This window comes from Tupaia chinensis, unplaced genomic scaffold (genome assembly GCF_000334495.1).
Source record: "Tupaia chinensis unplaced genomic scaffold, TupChi_1.0 Scaffold000377_5, whole genome shotgun sequence".
NCBI classification, from domain to species: Eukaryota; Metazoa; Chordata; class Mammalia; order Scandentia; family Tupaiidae; genus Tupaia; species Tupaia belangeri.
In genome coordinates, this window is record NW_006159879.1 from 921,536 (window position 1) to 929,993 (window position 8,458).

The following is an 8,458-nucleotide window of genomic DNA, read 5'->3' on the forward strand; positions in this document are numbered from 1 at the left end:
ACACCCCACCCGGCCACACACACACACACACACACACTGCCTGGCCTGTGTCTGCAGCCCCGGGCACTGCCCCCTGCCGCCCGCGGGCTGTCAGCTGCAAGGTCAGTGCAGATGACCGTCCTGTCCGGGCTGCCGTCCACACAGGCCTGGCTCGGCACCGCCTCTGGCTGTGCAAAGCGGAGCTCATTAGTAATCCTGCTTTCTTCAGGGGGTCGGCTTCTGCACGGGGCCTGGCAGGGCTGAATCTGTGTCTGCAGCCCCGGGCACTGCCCCCTGCCGCCCGCGGGCTGTCAGCTGCAAGGTCAGTGCAGATGACCGTCCTGTCCGGGCTGCCGTCCACACAGGCCTGGCTCGGCACCGCCTCTGGCTGTGCAAAGCGGAGCTCATTAGTAATCCTGCTTTCTTCAGGGGGTCGGCTTCTGCACGGGGCCTGGCAGGGCTGAATTTAGGGCACAGCCATGGCGATGTGGACTTCAGCACCCCCACCAAGCACACTAGGTGGTTCTGCCTGCATGCATGGCTGTCTGGCTGGGGTCGTGCCCCCCCTCGGTCTGGCCAGGTGACAGCGGGGCTCACCTCTATAATGGAAACTCTGCGGATGGCGAGGGGGTGCTGTCAGCATGCCCAGGTGCCCTGGGGCCAGGGCGGGCACTGGCTTTGACGCTGGTGCTGATAGTGGGGGTCTGCGGTGGTGACTGACTGAGGCAGGGGCTGCAACTACTTCCTGGGTGCAGAGAGGCTGGGGGTCAGGACAGGGGGTCCCAGTAACCCCTTGGCTGCTCGGGCGTCGTCCTGTGACAAGAGGCAGCCTAGGAGTGGTCCAGCAGGGGGTCCTTGTGCACAGAGGGGCAGCTGCCATCCCTTCCTGTGGCTAGAGGGCAGACCTGGCAGGACCTGAAGATGCTGGGGTGGGGGTGGCAAATGAGAGAAAAAGGGAAGGAAAAAGTCTGAAAAAAATAATAATAACCCAGAGCGGACAGAGAGCAGATCAAAGGAATGTGGGCAGAGAATCTGCCCACAGGAGCCCGCTGGCAAGGCAGGTGGGCGTGAGGGCGCCGCAGGCAGGCCCGGGGGCAGTGGGGCGGGGTGGGGAACCTGGCTGCCTGTCTGTTGCTGGTGGGTGAATCTGAGCAGAGAGCTGAGTGCCGGAGACCCCTAGCAGTGCCTGCAGCAGGGCCGCAGCCCCTCCTCCCTCCCAGCCCAGGTTTCCCCTGGAGCCTGGAGCCTTCTAGGTTATGCCGTGGTTCTCTTGTTCCAGGGCCACGCTGGATTCTGCCTCCTACTTCTGCTGGGCACTGAGCTCAGGGCCGTGACCCTCGCCCTCACAGTCCCTGGGAAACCCCTTGGCTGTGGGAAGGGAGGTGGCCTCCTGACACCTAGAACGTTCTCAGGGTGGGAAGTGGGGGAGACGCAGCCAGCTCTGGGCTTTCTTGTTGCTCCCTCCGGCCAGTGGGTCGGCAGAAGCCCCGGAACTGCGTAGTACCCAGTGCCTCCAAGCTGCGTCAGGTGAAGCATCACGCGCCTGGCAGTCTCGGGGTGAGGGGGACGCCGCGGTCAGCTTGGTCCCTGGGCCTGGAGGACCGGGTGTCTGCCTGGCTTCCAGAAGAATACGCCTCTGCTCCGGTGTGCAAGGGCCTCAGTGAGTGCCCACTAGGTGACTCCGTCAGGTCGCGCTGGCCGCAGCCCTCCAGCCAGCCTGCCTCTCCGCTGCATGCTGGCTTCTCCCTAACCACTGTCGCAGACCAAAGGCCAACCGCCATTGGGGACGCGCGGTGGCCGCACTCCTCCTGGCAAAACCCATTTTCCTTGGAGGCCAGCTTGAGTTCGCCCTGGGTCTCTCTCCTCCCCGTCCGTGTACCCTCGAGCCCTGCTGGGGCGTCCCCTGAGGAGGGAAGAGCCTGCCGCCTGCTGGAGCAGGACGCTCTGGCTGGGCTCCCCATAGGAGCGCCTGCCAAATGGGCCCTACACGGCCCTGACCTGTCCTGGTCATGGACTTGTCTTCCTTACGACATCTGCTTTGACGCCGGCTCGCCACCGCCTTGTCTGCCGCCTTACGTCGATGCGCCTTTCCTCCAGGCTGGACCTGCTCTCCCCGCACGCCTGCGCTGCAGGCTCCTCTGCAGCTCGAAGCCCTGACCCCCTAGCCTGTGCTGACTTTGTCGCGGCCAGCACAGAGAGGAGCTGGCGAAGGACAGTGGCCTGAGCAGATTCATCCAGCACAGGGGTGCAGCGCCCCCAGCAGGCCAGACAGGGGTGAGGGGAAGGACTGCTGCAGGGTCTGGGAGCCTCCTCTACAATGCAGGCCTCCTGCTGGAAGCCTCAGGCCAGCCAGGGGTGCCGAGGCTGCCCCACGCGGCAGCTGACCTGGTGGGACCTGCAGACTAATTTGGGGAGGGGTGGGGTGCCCTGGCTCCCCTGGGAGGGGAAGGAGAGATGAAGATCGTGTACTCGCGTGAGCCCCGCACAGGCGGCCAGAGAGGAGGAGGTGGCAGGGGTGGGCAGTTCGGGGCCAGCGGCCGCTGCAGCCAGCCCTGGTCAGCCGCAGCCCCTGTGCACCTGGGCCTGGCCTTCACGTCTCACTGGAGTTGCCGTCCTTCTCTGTACTTACTTATTTTTTTATTGTCAGAGGACCAGCTCTATTTTTATTTTACTTAATACATTTTTAAAAGTTTATTTTTCTCATCCAAAAGACGGTAGGGAGAACCTCGGGGCCCCACACCTCATTCTGCCCCCAGCACTGCCCCCTCCCTGGGCCACAGGTGTGTGCCCACACCCGGCTCCCATCCCACCTGGCTGGCACCATCCCGATGTTGTGCTGCCGCGCTGCGGTCTGGCCCCGCTCATCGCTTTCCATTGTCGACCCGGAAGGAAGTGTAGCCGCCTTGCTCAGCTGAGGACACAGCAGGCCAGGGAGCGTTTCTAGGAAGCCGCTGGTCTCCTGGAGCAGCCCTCCGGGGGCAGCAGGTGGTGAGGCACCCCCAAGGCCTCGCCTCACTGCATGGGCTCGCCTTTTCCCCCGTGCTGCTGCGGGTTTGCACTGACTCCCGATAACCCTCGGTGGGACGGCCTTCGTGGATGTGCGGCTATGCGCGGGCAGCGCCTTCTGCTGGGCACGTGGGTTTGAGCGGGGGCACGAGGCCCGGGGGCCAGGAGACAGCGAAGGCCAGGGAGGGAGCCGCGGGTGGGACAGGCCAGGGAATGCCCCACGGGTGGGTGGACAATGGGAGGAGGGCAGGGAGGGGACTCGGGGAAACCAGCTCCAGAACCCAGGTTCGCTCTGATTGGGCAGATGCTGGGCAGAACTCGGTTCTGATTGGGCAGATGCCCTGAGCAGGCGGTGCGCGGGATCTGATTGGGCAGTGTGCAGAGGGCCTGGGCTGCAGTTAAACAGGCCCGGTGCTGGGTGGGGATTGAGGCTGAGGCTGGGGTAAGCCGCAAGAGCAGCGAGGGAGCAGTGGAGGCGCCGGTCTGCCGCGTCAGGTGAGGTGCTGTCCCCCTGCAGCCCCCGCTTCCCGTTTCCTGTCATGAGCCCCTCCGTGGTGGCAGGGCAAGGGCGAGGCCTTCCCCTGGCAGGGTCAGCACACGTCCCGGCGGCCACACTGACCTTCAGCACCGGTCCACCCTGGGCCCAGAAGCCGAGGCTCCAGGAAGGTGTCAGCGCTCCCTGCTGAGCCCGGCAGGCCCACCCGGGCCACACACCCGGGCCACAGGCCCCGACGCCAGGATCTCAGCCCCACCCGCCTCTGCAGCCTGAGCAGGCCTGGGCCTGGCACACGAGGTCGGAGCCACGCCCGGTTCCGCTGCCCTGAGCGCCAGGGGGAGCGCACGCTTTCTGCTCCACAGGAAGCTGCTGCTCCTGCGCCTTCAGGCCCGGGGCCTCTGGGCGGCCAGGATCCCAGACACGCCTGGCCCGGCTCGGTGGCATGGGGAGGCGGTAGGTCGTGCGCCACGACCCTCCAGACGTGAGTGCCGGCGGGCCGTTCCCTCCGTGGTGTTTCTTGCTTTCTCAGGCGGTCCTGGATGTCTAGCAGAAGTGAGGGAGAGGGCAGGCGGTCCCCGACGTCAGCTTCCCGTTCCTCAGTTTCCCAGGAGTGCGGGTCACGTGTTCAGCTGCCACGTGGATGCGTGCACCCGTTAGTAACTCAAGTCCCCGGTGATGTCAGCGCGGGCGCCGGGTGCCTCCCGTGGGCGTGGACATGGTAGTGCCTCATGGAGAAGCCTCCCTGCCCATGCCCTGGGCTCCACCTGCTCCTCTCCCCTGCCTGGCAGCCACAGCACTGAGAGGCCATTCCCCTCTCAGGAGGATCGCAGTGTCCCCGAGGCACACTTGTCCCCTGCGAGGGCTTCCTTTTTTTGGCATGCTTTTTGTTTTTCTTTCTTTCTCTCGTTTTTTTCCGTGCAGGAATGAGGTGGGGTCCTTATCACCATCTCCCAGCAGCAGGACTCAGACTAAAGGACTCCTAGAGTTTTCCTGCTCAGCAGCTGGTTTGTTTTAAACTGTCGCAGTTGATAGCCTAATCCACTTTTTGATGTAACTATGATGGTTTCAGGAGATTTAGACATGATTTTTTATAGCATGGAAAAGAAAAATAGGACTGAATACGCGATAATGACGAATCCTTCGACTTTTGTGTCTGAAATTGCTTCCAGGCATGAGTTACTGCATGATAATTCACGCCCTGTTGTGTCTTACTGCTTAATAAGCATATGGGAACCGGCCCTGTCGGGATTGCCTTCGTGCGGCTGCGTCCGCGCTGATCCGTCTGTTGGCATGGTGCTGGGGAGGTGGGAGCCCCCGAGCATGGGGCCATTGCTGCCCAAGGAGGCTCATTTGGGGCACAGTACGAGGCCAGCAGAGGGCTCAGCCTGCCTTCCCACCGTGAGAGGGACCCTTTCTGTCCAACCACAGCGCCCACTCCACTCCCAGCTACCAAGGCCTTCGGTAGGCGTGGCCGGACGTGCTCCGGGTTGTGTGTGTGGAAGGTGCCATTGCATGTCGGGAAGACAGCCAGCCACACTTGTTGGGGGCCCATGGGACTTGACCTCTGGCGTGAGGCTGCAGTGCATGGCTCAAGAGCCCAGCTTGAACAGGGCAGGGGTGCTTGGTGGTCAGCCATGCGTGGTCTGGCCCTGCCACCTGCGTCACAGCGTGGCCCATGGCTCAGCTTCTTTCTTCTCGTTTGTCCGAGAGCATGTGTGCTAGTTGGAGAGAGACAGAGACGAGCATGGAGAGGGGAAAGCGCCCTCCCATTGGGCGTGGCCACGCTACAGTCTCGGCTCCACTTCTCCATCCTGTGGGATCTGCACACGTGTGCATGTGCGTCTGTGTTTTCCAGGCTGCCAGGACTGAGATAGGAACGTCCGGTTGGCTGTGTGGGATCCACCTCCCTTAACCACTAGGCCACAGAGCCGTCCCTAGGGCTCAACTTGGCAGACCAGGAGCTCTGCGAGGACAGAGGCCATCTGCTCCCCTGAGAGTTGCCTTCCGAGGCCCACACCTGAGTTGGCCCCTGTGACTCAGTATGATGGTCAGAGGGCAAATGAAATGGGTCATAGCCCACGTCTGTACAGGCTGAGCATCCCTCATCCGAAATCTAAAATCCAAAATGTGAAACTCTGAGCACTGCACACCCGATCTCGGGGCGGAGGACCCACGGCAGGGCACTGCACACCCAACCTCGGGGCGGCGGACCCACGGTGGGGCACTGCACGCCCAACCTCGGGGCAGAGGACCCATGGCGGGGCACTGCACGCCCGATCTCGGGGGCGGAGGACCTGCTGCGGGGCACTGCACACCTGACCTCGGGGTGGAGGACCCGTGGTGGGGTACTGTACACCCAACCTCAGGGGGTCGGAGGACCCATGGCGGGGCACTGCACACCCGACCTTGGAGGGTAGAGGACCCACGGCGGGGCACTGCACGCCCAACCTCGGCATGGAGGACCCGCCGCGGGGCACTGCACACCCAACCTCAGGGGGGGGAGGACCCGCCGTGGGGCACTGCACGCCCGACCTCGGGGCAGGGTGCAGTTAAAGGCGACAACACAGAAGTGTGCATGGAGTCTCTGGCTGCGTATATGTGAAGTGTAACTGCATTTCCCCCACAGTCTCATATAGAAGTGCAGACACCCCCAAATCTGAGTGCATTTACACGCAGAGCACTTCCGGCCTGTCGTTTCAAATACGGACAGCCTGGGGTTGCCATTTGCCAGTCCTGGTCTGGGCCCTGCTCAGACACCAGCAGAGGAGACGTTTGCCCACAGCTTTAGGCAGGGACTGTGGCCCCTCCTCTCTCCCAGTGCCGACTCGGGGAACGCCCAGCACACTGGCCCATAGAGCACGTGAGCCCCGATTTACACAGGGAGGAAGTGGGCTCCGAGAGGCAAGGGAGGCCTCTGGCTGGGGCAGCAGCACGGGACAGGCTTGGTGGCCACTGGTGACTTCTGTCTGCCACTTTCTAGCCAGGTGGCACAGGGCGGGTCCACCCTCTGGACCTTCGTGTGTGCTCCCAGGGAAGTGGACCTGTGACCTCCAAGGTGCCTCCAGTCACGGCTGCTTCCTGGGCGTGTGGCCTGATGCTCAGACCCCGACACCCGTCCTCTTCCAAGGGCAGTGCCAGTGGCATGGCTGGCTTGTGGCAAAGTGTGCCAGGAGTGAGAGCTGATGCAGGCGGGCCCTGGCAGCTCCAGTCTTACCCACAGCGCAGGTCACAGAGCCACGGCTGCACTCGATGCACTGGGCCCAGAGCACGCCTTCCATCATCCTGGCTCTGGGTGAGACATGGACTCTGGCCAAGGAGCAGTGGGCCGCTGGCCATCGCTCCAGTTGGTCATCTGGAGCCACAGCCCTCCTAGAGGTCCTCCGGGCTGCAGCCTGGAACCTGTGGGCTCTCAGGGTGCCGCCAGGGGTCTGGTTTCGGTGTCTGTGACTGGCTGCTGGCTGATACTTCTGTATACAAGAGACACTGTGAGTGTTGGGGGAATTCATTCTGTTGTTTTCCTAAAGTTTATTTTATTTATTTCTTCAATAAGTAGAACAGAGAAAGAGAAAGAGACAGCCCCATTGACAGGATCTCAAAGCCGCACTCCACTCCCAGCCTCCGCCAGCCCTGGGCTTCGGGCACGTGTGCTCGAAGTACTCAGGGAGGCCTCTGGATGCCCACCGGACCCTCCTTTCGTTCAGCCTCACGGAGCACGGTGCTTTTCCTCTGCACCACCTTCCAGCCCCGCTTTGCTTAGTTTTCCTTCAGGCAGACAGAGCGTGGCAGTGACCTCAGCAGGCCCCGCACTGAAGGTCGCACATCCTGCAGGTCCCGGCTCCCCGCCACGCTGCCTGCCTCCTCCTGACGCTGAGACGGCCAGGCTTCAGCGGCACTCCTGGAACCAGCCTGGGCCACTGTCCTCTCAGGAGCACCTTGCAGGCACGTCCAGGAAGATGCCACCATCATAATTCTGCATCCCTTTTCAAGTTTATTTCATCCACTAGACAGAGAGAGATAGGCACCCCCTGCCTCCAGGTCCCGGTGCACTTACTCAGCCTCAGCTGGCCTGTTTCGTGGGCACGTGTATGCCTGTCATACCCAGGGAGGTCCGGGGACGTGAACTGGGGCTTTCTCATGCGGGTCCAGTGGCATGATTGCTAAGCCGTGTCTGGCCCCAAATCTGCCCTTCTAGCTCTCCCACCTTTTATTGGTTTCGTTGTTTCTGGTCTTGTCTAATGGGACAGGGGTCATGTCGGTTTGCAGCCAGAGGCCTGAATTTGGATTGTGGCTGGGCCACTGGGCCACTTTGCTAAAGGGGGTACCCTCCCATATTTCCTGGGCAGCGCTTCCTCCCCTGTCAAAAGAAGGCAGGAACGGCCCCTGCAAAAGGTGGGGGTGAACTGCAGTGCTCAGGGGAGCCCAGCATGGGGCAGACCTGGTGGCCGGCTGCTCACTTCCCCATCCCTCAGAGCGCTTCCTGCTGCCTGGGCATCAGACGTTGGGCTCCCTGATGCGTCCTGCTCTGGCACGTCTTGGCACATACAGGTGACTCAGGCTGCCAGTCAGGCTCTGGAGGGCCCAAGAGTCGGCCCCGGCATGCTCGTTGGAGGGCTCGTCGGAGGTCTCGTCGGAGTGGCTGCGGCACTGTGCAGAGCGGGCCCTGCTCTCTCTGCACCTGAGTGCTTTTCTGTGCTGCGGTTGTCCTGTCCTCGTCAGGTGGGGTGACGGTGCCATCCTGGACAGACCCTGGTTGACAGCCGGAGTCTGGCAGGCCCTGTGTGGACCCACAGGAGAAGGTGGTGACACAGAGCTGAGCTGCGTTCAACCCCCACCGGGTCACACCTGGCACACGGTTCGAGGCCTGTGCTGAGTTCACCCTGGATCCGGAGTCTACTTGACTCTGAATATATTACACTTAAAGCAATGATCTCATTTCCAGGCTGGTATTCAGAGGTTAGAGACCAAAACACAGAGAGG